This window comes from Solenopsis invicta, chromosome 1 (genome assembly GCF_016802725.1).
Source record: "Solenopsis invicta isolate M01_SB chromosome 1, UNIL_Sinv_3.0, whole genome shotgun sequence".
Classification (NCBI taxonomy): domain Eukaryota; kingdom Metazoa; phylum Arthropoda; class Insecta; order Hymenoptera; family Formicidae; genus Solenopsis; species Solenopsis invicta.
Genome location: NC_052664.1, coordinates 22,022,850 through 22,039,527, shown reverse-complemented (window position 1 = coordinate 22,039,527; position 16,678 = coordinate 22,022,850). Strand labels below are relative to the sequence as shown.

General features: G+C 36.8%; 1 protein-coding gene across 1 annotated transcript in view; it reads right to left on the bottom strand.

The window, feature by feature from the left end:
• Nucleotides 1-16,678, bottom strand: part of LOC105203750 (receptor-type guanylate cyclase Gyc76C) — an 82,286-nt gene that overhangs the window by 19,437 nt on the left and 46,171 nt on the right. The window lies entirely within an intron of this gene.

Sequence of the window (16,678 nt, the reverse complement as noted above, 5' to 3'; positions counted from 1 at the left end):
AATATCTAGCGTAATCTGCATAATTTTTGTATGTGTAAAAATCTTACGTAACCAGTTAAACGACCAGAGACAAAAAGGAGATATGTAGCAATTACAAGTCAATCTACAAAAAGCATGTCGATTCCGATACATAAATTATGAATATGCAACATGGACTGTAATATCTAAAATATTTTGTATAATTAGCATGTGTTGCGCTTCAAAACGATGTCTCGAATTTCAAATTAAAATGCGATATCCCCCATATTTATTTTGAATTATCCAATTCCAATGATCACATCCGAACATTTTCCAAAATTTTTAACTGAAATTTTATTGGATATTATTCTTTCCATGAATTTTCAGCACTTATTTTGACATTTTTTTAAACTAACTTTAGTACAAAATTTTGTTAAAATATAATAGAGCTTTATTACAAATTTTTGTTATACTAGAGAACTTTATTCAAAATAAAGCTTTATTATCTGTTAGCTTCAAAATTTAACGTGAAAAAATTTTAAAGCCACTACTGACTCAAAAATTATTACAGTTCTAATACATGTATTAAAAGAACATCAAGTCTATATTAATCGAAATATTAAGCGTCCAAAACAGACATAATAAATTTAGAGCACTTTACTTCAACAACTCTGTATGCGCATTTATGCATTTTAAAAATTTTACTTCAAAGAGCGACGAATTTATGTTCTTTCATACAAAACTAACTTTCTGCATTTTCTAAGACACGCGTACAAATATGTCTAAAGTAATATCGTGAACGATAAGAGAATATATATTACAATAATTAATATTCGACAGTTTGTTTAACTTCGTGTAATCGATTACGAAGCCACAGGTTTACGCGTCTGAAAAAAAAAAATTAAATATTTATGTTGCATATCATTGCAGCCCAGATGATTTATCTATAATTAAAACGCAAGTATGGAAATGTTTAGCTGCCATCGCGCGATACGAGAGCGTTGCGATTCAGCAGCAACGATTTACGAAGCATCGAGCGAAACATTAATTGTAATTACGCCTTTGTTCACTACGGTACAGTCTATATCCGTATGTATCGATATTTCAACGAATCGAAGCGAAACGTTATTTATCGTACGGCACATAATGCTTTGCGGGCCGACGGACGACGCGACGCTCACTTCCTCGTTTTCCGTTAACAGAGACGTGCTTTACGACCGATCAAAAACGCGCGATAATATTATACGACGCGGAGTAACCGCGTTGATAAATTATCCGCGTTGTCGTCTATTAATTATATAAGCTAGCCAGTTATCAACGGCTCTTAAAATTATATTTAGAGCACTGGACGCGCCGCGATGGGACAAGCTCGACCGGCGACAAATTAAAGCAATTGCGAGCGAGCTGTCTCGACTCGTTAAAATCGCACGCACTTCGCGCACTGCAGCTCCGAAAGGCGTCTCGAGTTGCTCTGAAGATTTCATGAAACACTCGAGCGAGACATAATCAACTAATCAAGATCATCTCGCGAAATCAAGCGGAGCGCAAATCGTCACTTAACAATGGGTGTTTAGTTTTAGTGTGTCTCCTCGCTACATAGTGTACGGAAAGAAGAGCTTTGCTGAGGTATCTAAAAATTTAGCTGGAAGCGGATTCGAAAATAATCTTGTCAGGCCATCAAAGTCAGATTTGTATTTAGCTGAATGTTTAGACGCTTCAGCAAAATCGTCCTTTCCGCGTGTATTTTGCTCAAACCGTGATAAGAAAATAATTGTCCAGCCATTTATCATTGCGTACTATCATTAAAACGATTTTTTTTTTTCGTAGCACGTAACTTTTTTTGTGTTACAGTTGCGTAAAGATGCAATAATTTATATTCATCGGACACAGGTTAGGATCGATTTTGCAATGGACATTACGTAGATCGCGAACCGTTATCTATTCCTGGAACGAGACTACAGAATCGCTGTGAAAAGTATTTATCGCTTTCGTTTTCTCCGCTCGTCCGCAGCGGGTAACGAAGAAAATATTCGAAATTGATAGGGAGACAGTGCACTCATTGTAAAGAATAACGTGCTCGGCCGAAACTAGAGATGTGTGTTTCTCACAACTATTGTGGAACGCGATTTGGCGAGAATAAATTTGTAACCGTAATCAAGTTACTTGAGTTACCGAGTCGTACCCAAGTATCAAACACCGCGCACAGCAAATATTCTAAGCAAATAAAAGCAGTTTATTCTTAAAATGTCCACCAACGAACACCAAGTCGAGTTGCTAACTTGGCTTTGTTCGACGGGAAAGTCCCGTTTTTAACGCTCTTGTTACGAGGGAGCTGCGAGTGTTATTCCTGGCGAGAAATGTGACAGCTGGACATCTTATTATCGTGAACGCGGAAGCGATGATGTGACGATCAAGAATCCAGTTTAACCTTGCATCGGTTCTTCGAGAAACACGTCTGGGCATTCGTGTTCTAGCCAGCTATTCATTATGGTTTCGCCACAATAAAGTCGCCGATCGCGAAAAGGTACGCCGATGAATCAGCCGTTACGACATGTCACAAATTACAGCAGTTTCCATTTTTGATCGTGTGGACTCTGATCGGCTTTCTGCGTCTTATCTGCACGATTTCCAACACGATAATGTTCGAACACGGCGGAACATTTCTTGTACGAAGAGCAATCTGCATCAATCAGGCACGCGATAAAATTCGAGTAAGTTTCTAAATAGATAAATAAAAATTCAAAATTTATGTTTATAAATATTATGAAACACCAAGATTCAGTCTCGATTGTAAATGACGCGTTTCTACATATACGTGTAACATAAAAAGGTCTTATTTATGTATCAGACATACAATCTCGGCAAAGTAAATAAAATTTGGAAATGTGTTTAACATTAACATTTTAAATAAATTATATACATATGACAGTTGTGCGAACAAGATTATATTTTTACTTAATAATATATTTTTATAATTTATTTACTCTATTATTAAAAATAAAATTGTTTTTTTTACAACAATAAGAAAAGCCTCAATTGTTTGTGCATCAAGTACTTTAAGTATGCAAAATGATTTACACAAAGTTTTATTGTGATTGTCTGTTTAATTATTTTATAAATAAATAAATAAATAACTTTTGTTTATTTTGCAGAACCAATCTCTGCATCGCAATGAAACTTTACAAAAATCATCTTGAATATTTAAAGTATTTAAGTAAAAAAAAATTTAGATCTTTTATCACTCTTTATCTCATTAGTTCATTATAAATTATAAATTATATTCTCATTAAAACACGTGTCTTCTTCTTATTGAGATAATTTTTTATTCAAATAGAAAATTGTCGTCTTTTTCTATTACTTTCAAATGCAATATAAATCTGCAATTTTTCTCGATTTGTTCTGAGAAATATCCTATATATTCTTAACGTATTATTATGAAGACGAGAAGCGTAATGCGTCTACACACATTATACGACAATCAAAAGATATTTTATTCGAAAAATTCATTTATCTACGCGACACACTAATCACCGACGACGCTCCATAAAAAAACATCGTCGGCGGACCATACATTCTTGTTGACCAAATGAATACGCGTTCGCATGGGATCCGTAATTGGTACCGACCAATTAAGGGTTAATTGAGTATTTTAGCCTGAAACCGGGTGCATCGCCGTCACTTAAGGCAGCACCCACATTAAACTAAAGTCGAACCTCGTCCGAAGGCAACTAATACTGATGTTATAAGTACGCACACGCAGCGTTTCCTACAACTAGTTTTTCATCGCTTATCTCATCGTTAATTTGAAATGTATTTTGTCACGTCGGTGGTGCTTGTTAGAACCAGTCTGTACGTTTCTCTGTGTGACATTAATAACTAATGATGATAAATAGCAAAATAAATCAGAAATGAGGCGCGCTAGAGTTATCGCTATTATCAGAAATCATAACTACTATAGAGGCTAAAATTAGACGCGATTTTAACGAAATTAAAAATATTGTGATCATAATAACTTTTAAATAACAAACGATAAAGAAAAATGTCATAAACTTGGCGAATTATCATGTAAAAATACATAATCTAATCGCTGGATCATTTTTTTCATTGTTTATAAACATTAACTGAAATGTAAATCAAAATAAATATAATTAAAACCCAAAATGGAATAAAGATTTTGTATAGAGAAACAGAAACACAACTATTTGCAAACGCTTTGGAATCGACATTTTGCTATTGCTGTTTGAATGCATTCAAATGTTATCGCAGGCCACAATATTTTACATCTATCTGCAATTAAATGTCATCGATCAGATATCGCCTCGTCATTGTCCGTCGGTCGAGTCATTTGAGCGCGATTTCTCGCGAAGGAGTCGTTATTATTAAACTCGATTGTATTGCGCATAATCGAAACAATATGCAGATCGATAATGAAAGTCGGGCAATAAAAGAATGTGCTGCTATCCTCGTCTCGAATTTCCGAAACGCGAAAGATAACGCACGGGTTGACTGACCTCGGATACTACAATTTTTTTTTTTTTTTTTTTCATTATTATAACTCATTGTTGGCACAATAAATGTCGACGCGCCTCCTCCTACGAGCGACAATAAATTAATCGGGAATCGCAGTGGCGTTAATTAATAACGTTTTCAGCACGTTTTACCCACTCTCCCGAATCGAATCGCGACTTCGGCGCACAATTTTTGTCCCTCACCTCGCATGGCAATTGCACACCCGTGATTTCCCGACAAAAAGATAACGTACCGAGAAAACGACGCGCAAGTCACGAGGCTGATACTGGCTATAAATACATCGGATGAGTGTAAAAATAGTCGAGTACGGTATTAAAGATTCGGAATAGGAGCGCGTATCCTGGTGCGTGCCGCGGATGCTCGCCGAAGCGGAGCGCCGTCTAGCACCAGAACAAAATAGACCGATGACGCATTTATCTAACAGGTTCCCTCGTAACCGTTTGTTTGCCCCGTCCGATTTTTACTATTCTCGATACGGCGCGGCGGCGCGCTCTCGTTTGCTCGCTCGCCGGTGCAAGCATAAATATTAATTGATCCTGTTTGTGCAATGTTACGTTACACACGCCCGCTCATTTTTTTCCACGCAATATAAATATACGCGCGTGACGGCGATGATGATGATGATGATGATGATGATGAAGCAAACGCGGGGTCGGACTCTCGACTGCGCGCGAAACCAGTATTCTCACGCGCTGTGTTCGCTCGCTCGCTCGCTCGCTCGCTCATTCTTCCATTCCGCCGTTCTAAAAATAGCACATCTGTGCGCGCGAAAGCACGGCCAGTTTTCCGCTCGTAATGAATGGATTCCTCCGTCGCAGCACACGAAGCACCGCTGATTCGCGAATTTGCCGTAGAAAATTTAGCAATTCTTTTTGCTTACCTCGACGCAACTTCCCCTTCCGACTCGCGGCAAACGAAATGTTTAAATTATTTTGAAATATCGACTTACATTTTGTCCTGAATGCACATTAAAATAAAATTCTATAGCTTTTTCTCCAAATTATCCAATTTTTTTTTATTACCTCGTGTATTATCTATGTAGAACCTGTTTCGTATATTTTATTCAAAGTGTATACGACACACAAGTGCGTAATTAAATATTACGTATGCTCTTACTAAATTATTTTTAGAATCATTATCGCACGTGGAATAATGACTAGAGATTACGTCAAATTTTACAACGAATAGATAAAAAAAAATACGTACATGGTAGTTTAAAAAAAACTTGGTTAATTAAATTCTTTTGAATATACAATTTCTTTTCTTTAAAATAGTTTTACGATTACGCAACATTAAAAAACGAAAGGTACATTAAAGTTTTTTTCGTATTACAATTGAATTCTCACGACGTTCATGCGAGTATGTATAATAAAATTTTATATTTTATTAAATTTTAATGCAATTTAATTAGTTTCCTCTCTCAAGCCTAAAGTTTTTGATAGATATTTTCTTCAATACTTTAAAATAGGAATTAAAAATTCATAAAAAAATCGCATTAATCATGATAAAAGTACATAATAAATTGTTCGTCCAATTTTTCAATTACTTATCTCTTATTTATAGAAATTAGCTAAAACCAGAAACGAAATAAAATTTTTGTAGGGAAACAGAAACCCAACTATTCGCAAACGTAAAGCTCATTTTGTCCAAAGATCCAATAGGATCTATTATTAAAGATCGCGTAGCTTCTGCTAGGATATCTTGTGTAGAACTGAACGTTAACAGGAAATGAACAGGAATAGCTGTTGCGTCTATATATTTAGATACTCTTCGTCGCAGATGTCTCATTATCGAGATACTGGTCAAGAGCGATGATCTCTCGAGCGCGGAATACAAAATGGAGACGAGAGACGACGGCGAAAAAGACGATAGGAGGCAATTATCGCGCTCGTCTCCGCAGGCTCGCGCAATCGCGACCGGTTTTCCATCTGGCGAGACTGCCGTTCGGCCGATTGTCGGCGCGATGATTTTCACTCGCGCGGTTTTCCATGTGTATCGCAAAACTGTCACGAAACGCACGATCCAATTAAGCGGGCGACACATTTTATCAGCGTTTTGCAGGCTCGCGCGGTAAGCAGCATTCGAACACGGTCGTCTCGCTCGCGGTTCCCTCGCGTCTCCCTTAACATCGTGATATATTTAAACGGTAATAATACGACGAACGAATCCTATCGATTCCCGCGAAACCGGTACTCTCGCGCTTCGCTCGTTCGTCTACTGTGTATCAGCTGCTAAAGATAGCACTCGTTTTAATACCGCCAAGGGATGCTCAACGTGCCCGATCGCTCGCAACGTTTCAGAAAAATCGGTTAAATTGGTCAACACGCACGTTACAGTATCGTCATACAGTTTTATCCGAACGCGTAAAGCCGAATGTGTATGGCAGAGGCGTGACACCTTAACCCACGAGGAAAGAAATTTCTGCGTCTTTTATTTCTGTCCCGGTCCTATACGGAACGGGTCAAGATACGGATAAATTTATCAAGTATTATATTAAGTATTAATAGAACGTTGAAAGATTTTATTAAACACAGAATTCTTTAACGATCACGTTATTTGTATGGACAACATCTTTGTATATGGAACAAAATTCAAATTATTATCAAAGATAAGTGAATTATACAACAGCCTCTTTGATTTTGCGTTTGAATAAAATTCATAGAAATTGGCGATGACTCGCAATATTGACACTTTTTATTTGAATCATAATTAATGACAAACTTTGATATCCACGTAACATGTTCACGATAAACTTGTTTTTGAAGAACAATTCTCTTCATTAAAATTGTTAAGCATATATTCGAGCGGTCTTTTTATAAAATTACAAACTCCGCTTGATTTTATAAAAAGACAGCTCGAGTACGTGCGTGCTTTTACAATTTTAACAAAGAGAATTGTCCTTCGAGAACAAGAAGCTGTGTATGGGTATAGATCAAGATTTGTCACTAATTGTGATTCAAATAAAAAGTTTCAATATCGCGAGTCATCGCCAATCTTGATCGCGGCGGAGCGTTTTAACATTTCAAGGTTGCACTCCGAACGTTTGCTGAAACGGAAATTATCTCTCGCCAAGAAAGATACGTGACATTGTGGAGGTGGCAAGGGGGAAAAAGATTTGAAGCCGTAAATGCGCAACGCTCACGGCGACGAAGTTTGTTTAACGATCGGACGCGGTTAGGGGTATATTCGCGATAAGTTACAAACGCCATCGTACCGCTAATCGATGGGCGAAGTTCGATTTAGCAGCCGAAGAGTAATAGAATGTCGCGGCAGCCCCGCGGGCTGCGAAAGCAAGAAGCTAATGAACCGGTGGCGAAGACCGACGAAGAATCGTCGCCGCGCCGGTCATCCGACGCTCGGAGGTTATTAAATGAAACGAGCGATTAAGAAGATTTAACGATCGCCGGAGTGCGATGCTGGAACAGATGTTATGTCGACGTCGGTTGATTTTAAGTGGCGCTTAGTTTCTCCACGCACATATATCACCGACGCTGATACAGTTTTGAATTGAAAAAGAAAAAAAAAAACGCAAGTGACGATCGTAGTTGAAGATTCACTTCCATGCGTGGTGGTATTTACATTTAAATCCCACGAGTCCCCTTTCTTATCTGTTTTGATTCTTCTTTCCTCTTATCTCGTTTTCTAGCACATCTCTTTATTCTATTTCTTGACCTTCTTTTCGATGGTTCGTTGCACTGAGAACAAAAATTTGTTGAAGAACTATGCCAAGGGAAAAAATTCCTAAATTTTAATACTCATTCGAATAAATATGAATAACTAATGAAACATTTACTCACGATATAGAAATATTTACTCTATGAAAAAAAATAAATTTAAGTAAATTAGTAATTCTCATGTTGTAACAAAAACAATATATACGAGTACGTTTACATTTAATAAATATTTTATTAGTACTATTCGAATAAATATTTATTAATATTTAGTAATTTTGTTCTCCAGTGTGAAATGTTTAGTCAGATACAAGAATAAATATTAAGTTGATTTAATTAATTCTTGATTAAAAAATTTAAATAGTCGACATGAATGAACTATACCTTTTTTGTGCAACTAGATAATTGCTGAATCAAACTAATATTTAATTGCTCGTATCGGACTATAAATATTTTATAATTAGTTTTTTAACAAATTTTTTCCTCAGCGTAGAATTCTTAGTATAGAATCTCCTAGAAAAGTCGGTTCTTCCTAATTCACTGAACGTCATGTTATAATTACATGTTATAATTACGTTATTTATATTCATCTTCGTAATTATTTGCGTCTTAATCATTTTACGAAATGCATATACTTTCATTCTCTATAATAAAACTTCTCTACATTGACAAGCGTTTTCTCAAACTTTTAATATCAAATCTATTTCATCGTACAATTTAACAATTATCTAAAATTAAATCTATCCGTATGTTAAAATTGTATAATTACAAATACTACCAAGTTACAAGAAACAAAATCGAAAGAGAAAAAAAAATAGAGAAAATAACGCGAACAAGTGACTTGCTGCCGGAAACCGATATGCAGATTTCGTGACTCTGAGAATCGTTTCCGACAGCGTCTAACACGACAGTCAAAACAGGTAAAAAGATCTAACGACCGCTTAACCGGAGAAACACGGTGCTACAGGCTCCTCGACAAAGGCGAAAAGGACCGGAGCCGCGCGTGTCAGATCGGGGCAATGCCGACGCGACGCGATGCAGCGCGAGCCCAGGTAAGCGTCCGCACGAGTGCATCACGCAGCAGACTACGGCTATAAATAGACCGCGAAGGTCAGGGGAATCAGCAGTTTTCATGCAAATGCGCTGTCGATACAATAATGCGGCCCCTTTCAAGCTGGAAACCTTCCGATGACAGACCGCTCGCCAGCAGGACCTACACGATTCGCAACGAACGCCCTCGAGCGATATAATTTCTCACGAGGCTCGCTAAGAGACTTCGCCGTTTGTGTCGTTACATCGAGATGTCACTCGTTTCCTTTTTTCTTGAGCGGAGGAAGCTGAACACTTGGGCGACAGAGCACGAGATACAACGGCGTTACCGTAATCGTGTGAATAAACCCGATTCGCAGATCGTAGTCGCCTCGCGCGCGAGACTGCAATCAACAGGTGGTTGCACCGACGTCGCACGTGTGTATAAGCGCGCGTAGTTGCAAGTGCACACACATACACACACACGCGCGCACACACACACACACTCACGCGTGCACACAATCGCGTTTACTTGTCGAAAGTTCCCACCGGTCCGCGCGGTATCCCATACGCCTTATTACGAGAGATATTTGCTGCCGCATAGGCGGCCACTCTGGCACGCTCTCTGTCTACTTATCAGGCACATACTTAAATGGCTCGATGCAAACGCGGGATGACCCACACGATTGGATCACGTACTCGAAAGCCTCGACGGGTCACGTTATACATTATGAATCCGTAGAGCGTATTCAAGTTTCGATTCTACAAACGCGATTTCAATGTCTTCGGGTCTTTATCTACGGTATGACTGTTCATTTTTGTGCCTCGTGCGCGGGATTAAAAAATGACTAATCCTTTTCAAAGTAGCGTTGCGTGGAAAAAAAAATCGATGAGAATGCAATATTCAGCTACCTCTGTCTCGCTTTTCTTTTCGACGTGTGATCACACAGAAGGAGAGTACAGCGCGCGCGCACACATTCCGCACTAATAGTAGACTAGCGAGTTATGCTATACGGCAAACAATATTAAATACTTTACTTTTTCGTTATTTCCTCCGACAAATGTTTAAAATGTAAAATCTCCTTTATTAAAGTTGTTCGTACTAGTTACGAACGCATTATTCAATATTTTGTACTAATTTGAAAATATAAATACTACAGATTGTTATGTATGTACACTGCAAGATTCGTTCCACGAACCAAAGGACAATTGCAAAGAAACTTGCGTGCATATACAGATTACTTTCATTTTTTTTTATTCAAAAATTTCAAGTTTTATGTTGATTATTTTATAATCAAACTCCTTTTTAAAATGTTTCTCATTTCTTGTTGTTCAAGTTCGAAGTAGCAGTTCCGAGTGTTCAGCAAGAATCAGGAAAACTAGATAAACCAGAAAGCATATCTTTTGGCATTCCTTCTTTAGAAGTGTGAAGGTAGAATATGGAAGTACAATTCCATCGTACATAAAACGCGTCGTAAACGCGTGCGGCCAAACAAAAATGGATATTCCTAACGCTTTTGATAGAGGTTGCCGCGTCCGTATTTTACGCGTCTACGTTCCGCATCTTATGTAGAATCAGGCCTTAAGAATCTGGACGATTGCGGCGGCAGAAGAGAGAGAAAACGATGTGCCGGAAGCGGAGACACGCGCGACAAACATTCGAACGGCGGAATGCGCCGCGGTAAAGAAAGAGCGAAAGAGCGAAAGAGCGAAAGAGCGCGTCGTCGCCCGGGCGATCTTATGCGTGCCACGAGGAGAAGGCCTCTCCGATTCGAAAGAATCCGTACAAATTTGCGGCGCGACGTTCTGCAGCAGGCGACGAGTGAAACTAGGTGAAAGTAAGCATAGTGGTAGCTCTATATGCTTATGTCCGCTCTCTTGTCCCTCACGTGCCAAGAGAAGGGCCACCTACATTCCCGTTCGATCGCCGCCGATCCTCTCTTTCTCCGCGTCGTCCTACCGAAAGAATCGGTGCTATCGAAACGTGAGACTCACACGCGTGTCCGTTCGTGATAAACTCAACATTTATATCCTACGCGAACTTTTGTAATGCTCTTGCTGCGTTAATATATCTGGAAAGTAGAACAGAAAATCAGACCACGACATACGCTCGATTTTTTGTTTTTTTTTACCCTGTTTTCCCGTCGCGATCGCTTACGTACTCGTTTCTTTCTCTCACTACTGCAAATTAACATAAATTAGTCTGGAGGTCTCTCGACGTTCAAGTACCACTTTCCCATGCGTTCGTCCGGAGTGTATCTGCAAGCGGAGCGGGCGTCCTTTAAGTCGCGATCGGGGTCCCTTCTCGCGTGTCGTAATCCGATCGACTCAGCCGGTGGCTTCGAATTAATCGCGGAAAGGATTTATATCGACGGGTCGTCCCATCGAAGACGGTGGCCGGAATCTCATGAAACTTTCCATAACGATATATAACCGCAAAGTGGACACGATAGTTTTCCGTCACGAAGCGACTCGCCGTTTCGTTTCACGGGGGACCTCTGGCATCGCGGTGACTTTCACGAAAACATAAAATGTCGCGGGAGATGTCGTTTGGCATGATACTCCGACTTCACGCCAATTACGAATAAATACCCAACGTGAATTAAAAGCTGCGCGCGACGATTCCGCGCTCTTTTCCGCATTTCGAATCGAGGGAGACGATATATCAGTTAAAGGATGTATCAGACAGTTCCTGCAAAGTAAATAAAATTTAAAAATGTGTTTAATATTAACACTTCAAATAAATTATATACATGTGAAAATTGTGTAAATAAGATTATATTTTTAATTAATAACAAATTTTTATAGTTTATATTCTATATGTTATTAAAAATTAAATTGTTTTTTACAACATTAAAAAAATCCAATTTTTTTTGTGTAAGTAGTTTAAGTATTCAAGATGATTTATACAAAGTTTGTGATTGTCTGTTTAGTTATTTTGTAAATAAATATATTTTGTTTCAAGTACTTAAAATTTTTCAGATTTTTTTCATTATAAAAAATTCAGATTTTTAAAATTATTTCTTATCTCATTATTTCATTATTAATTATATCTTCATTAAAGTACGTGTCTTATTAAAATAACTTTTCATTAAAAAAATCGCCGCTTTTTTCTACTACTTTCAAATGCAATATGAAACAATCTGTAACTTTTCCATAATTTTTTAAATGTTTTAAGAAATGTCCTATGTAACTTTAATGTATGCAAATGTTTATCAAACTGTCTACTGCTTCTTTTTAAGATATATAAATTGCAAGTTATTAATTGTTATTAATTATCATAAGAGAGAAATATATTAAGGATGTGTCATCAAAGTATTTCCAAATAAAGTCAAATTTAAATATAATTTTCTTAAAAATTCTTTTTATTTGCTCTTGACTTATATAAAATTGCGATTTATAGTGCTCATTTGCAAGTTGAATGAAGAAATAGCATTACAAATTAAATGAAATTTTTTATATATGCTAATAAAACGTTATGTCGGACTAATAAAATTAAAACACGAGACAAGAAAGCCTATGTCAATCATAGCGATTCTTGGTGCCGAATAATAATTTTGCGCGCAGTTCGAGTTGGAAATTGTAAAAATTAAAAATAAAAAAATTATTATTCGGCACCAAAAACCGTTATGATTAACGGTACACAGGTTTTTTAGTATATTAAATTATAATAAATTATATTAAATTATAATAAATTATATTAAATTATAATAAATTATAATAAAACTATAATTAAATTATAATAAAACTCAAATAAATTCGTGCGAAAGTTTATTTGGATCCACTGACTTGTTTAAACGTTAGTTGGCTAAAACTACCATACAAAATATAGGTTCGCTGCATTATAAACTATTTTTGTTTTTTTTTTTCTTTGCAATTGGTTTTAGGACCAAAATTTGGGTATCAAAATTTTTCAACTACGTGTTGATTAAAAAAAAAAAAAGGCCTTTAGGCCGGTATGCATAGTCGGTTCTTATATTGAAGACTGTCTCAAGTACCATCTTCAGATGTCATCAATTAGAGAGTCATAATACCATCTTAAGACATTACTTAAGACAGATTTGAAATAAGAATATAAACAGCGGCCAATTTTTTAAATTTCGATAACTTTTAGATGGCATTGTAGAATCTAAACATCCTGAAATACGCTCCTTCAATACGAACAGCGAAGACATCTGTGTCCAACATTGTAACGCGACATACGATATATTGTATTCAAATGTTACTTTGAACGATATTTCGTAATGCAAATTGCGTTGTCGAGGCAACAACGTGGCTCGAATGCAGTGCCAATCCGTCTCGCTCCGGGAGATTACTTTATATAGGTTTACGTTCGAGAACGCCAATAACTTTAATCGTCGCGCGACAAGAAAGGAAGGAGGAAACGCAAAGAAGCGGCGGCGTCAAAGCAAAATTCACGGGCACGCGTGTGTGCGTATACGAGCTGCAGGTGGTGCGACTATATGATCGGCATTACCGGAATGTTGTTAAGTAGCTGGATTCGTGACTTTGCGGCGAGCACGGTCGCGCATCGCTGAAGAGCCGAGGCTAATTTCCCGTGGCTCAACGTGCTTGGGTTTCTTGACTTTCCGGCTCCGCGCGCGAATCCTTTTTCTTTAGAATAAATCAGAGGCAGGCTGTCACTGCCGCAAATACGAATGCGCGAACAGATGAGGCTTATAATGTCATTTCGTCGGTGTAAATTTGTAAACGCGGTAGTTACATCGTGATAATTTCTATGTATTACAGTGCGTACATTTACGTAACGATATGTGGAAGTTAAAGGAAATTACGTTAATTGTAAAAAATATCCTGATTCTTTAAATACGCCTCGCTATTGAATCATGTATAATCATGTTCCCTAGAGCATAACACTCGCAAAACGCTCTCATCAGTTTCATAGACAGTATTAAATAAGTTGTTGCGGAAGATTATTAGAATGTGCTGTCGAAATCTCATTAAAAAATATCAATTTTATAAAAATAATTTAGCAAGCTTTGAGCTGTACAATCATATCAGTTGCGCGTCAATTCGTTTCTCAAAATTAAACTGTCATTCTGCGTAACTTGCATACAAGTTTCCGGCAGTCTATAGATTCAGCTTAGTCATATCAATTAAAGTTATATAAGTTTAATACGAAGAGCCAGTGGCGAAGAAATCTAATTTGTTATAAAATTTTCTTCTTTAGAATTGTGCCATTTTATCTCAACACTTAAAAGCTGTTTCTACATTTAATGTTACGTAACATATAAGAGAGTTGGTATATGTATACAAAGTAATTTTAATGTACATATATACGTATATTTTTATTGCCAAAAGAACATAATTTTGAACTTAAATAATTTACATAAAGGCGATTTAGATTACTTCACTTATCTCATTCACATGTGTGTGTGTTTGCGCGTCATTTTTTTTTTAAGATATACTCATATATGGTACTACATGCAATATAAAAAAATATAAAGAGCAAAAAAGAGCACAATCTTTATTCTAATAAGAGATTTAATTGATTTTAAAAAATCACATGTGTGTGTTAGTTTTTTTAGAAGAGATATACCTATATACTACATATAATATAAAACATGAGGAAGAGAACAACACGATCTTCATTCTAATTACAGCTTTAATTGATTTTGAAAAATATGATTAGCGCGATCGCACAAATTTGTATGACGCATATACCGACGATTGAATTAAATTAGTCAGATTGTTGCGCACTTAGTATATATAAAAAAAAAAATACATTTCAATTTTGCATTCTGATTGTGCAAACATTTTCTGTACTATACAAACCTGCAGATCTCACAGATTCCGGATACATAGATCCATTTCTCAGAAGAAAATTTATCAAGAAAATTATTTAAAAAATTACAGATTGTTTTATGTTGCACTTGAAAGTAGCAGAAAAAAAATTGGCGGCGACTTTTACCTAGATAAAAAATTATTTCAATGAGAATCAGACATGTGCTGAACTGAAGATATAATTAATAATGAAATAAGAAATAATGAAAAAAATCTGAATTGTTTTATTTAAGTACTTTAAATGTTCAAGATAATTTATGTAAAATTTCATTGCGAGGCCAAAATTAGTTCTGTAAAATAAAAAAATTATTTGTTTACAAAATACCTAAACAAACAATCACAATAAAGTTTTGTACAAATCATTTGGAATACTAAAAATACTTACACAAAAAAAATTGAGATTTTTTTCTTAATATTGTGAAGCATAATTTAATTTGTAATAATAAATAAAATAAACAAAAGCTATAAAAATATAATCTTATTCGCACAATTTTCATATGTGTATACTCGTATATATATAGTTAATTTGGAGTATTAATATTAAACGCGTTTCCAAATTTTATTTACTTTCATTTACTTCCCTGTACGTCCGATACATCCTTAAAGGCCATCGAAATTGGACTTAACGAACTAGTGGGCACCGCATCCTTTTCTCTTTCTCTTTTATTTACCGGCAATATCAAATCGCGCGCGGCGCGAATCGGGACCACATTGCGTGCACCGCCGTGACGTAGCACGCATATCGTACCAGCGCGCACGCACGCCCCAGAGCACACGGCCCGTAATTATATTGTCACGCCGCGGGTGTTCAATTTGTCGGGCGCACCTCCGCCGCCCTCAACCACCTTCGTTAGGCACCGCCGTTCTCTCCGGCGCGCCGCGCTGCGCCGGTCGTCTCGACTTCACCTTGTCAGTGCCCTACAACCCCGCCGTTCTCACGCTGGCGGAAACCGTTTTAAACCAGCCTCTTCTTCGTTCGAGCCCAGTTCGAGCCCGCACGAAACGGCCGCGATAACGATGCACCACGAAATTTCGACGGTCTGTTCACTCCGCTCCTCCCCCTACCTCTCGCGCCTTCTACTTCTTCGCGATAAATAATTGAAAATTCTTCCCCTCCCTCCCTCCCTCTCTCACACACACACACACACACACACACACACACACTCTCTCTCTCTCTTTCTCTCTCTTTTTCTCTGTTGAGTTTTAATTAATAATTATTATACTATTAACTTTTTCAGTATAATTGGTTTTAACTTGTATGAGTATAAAAAGAATTAGCAATTGACATTTTCAGTTTTATTCTAATTTTAATTAAAAAATTAGAAACTTTGAATAAAAAATAAATCTGTGAAAATATCAAATAAAAAGATATTAAAATTACATAAGCGACAAGCACGCGAATTATAATCGAAACACATTTATAATGGAAATATATAATGCACGCATGTGGCATAATCTAATTATGACGCAATTTACGATTAATTTACATATAATAAATTTCCATTATAAATAAATTATAATAGTTTGCCTTTCATACCTGTCGATCATGCAGTTCTACATATTTCATTTTTTGCAGCACGTGTCGCGAAATAAGAATAATTCATTATGCAAGGTCACTAATCACGTGTCCATGTCATACTATTAATAATTATGTCCATAATAGGATGCTCATTAACGAAGCAAATGAT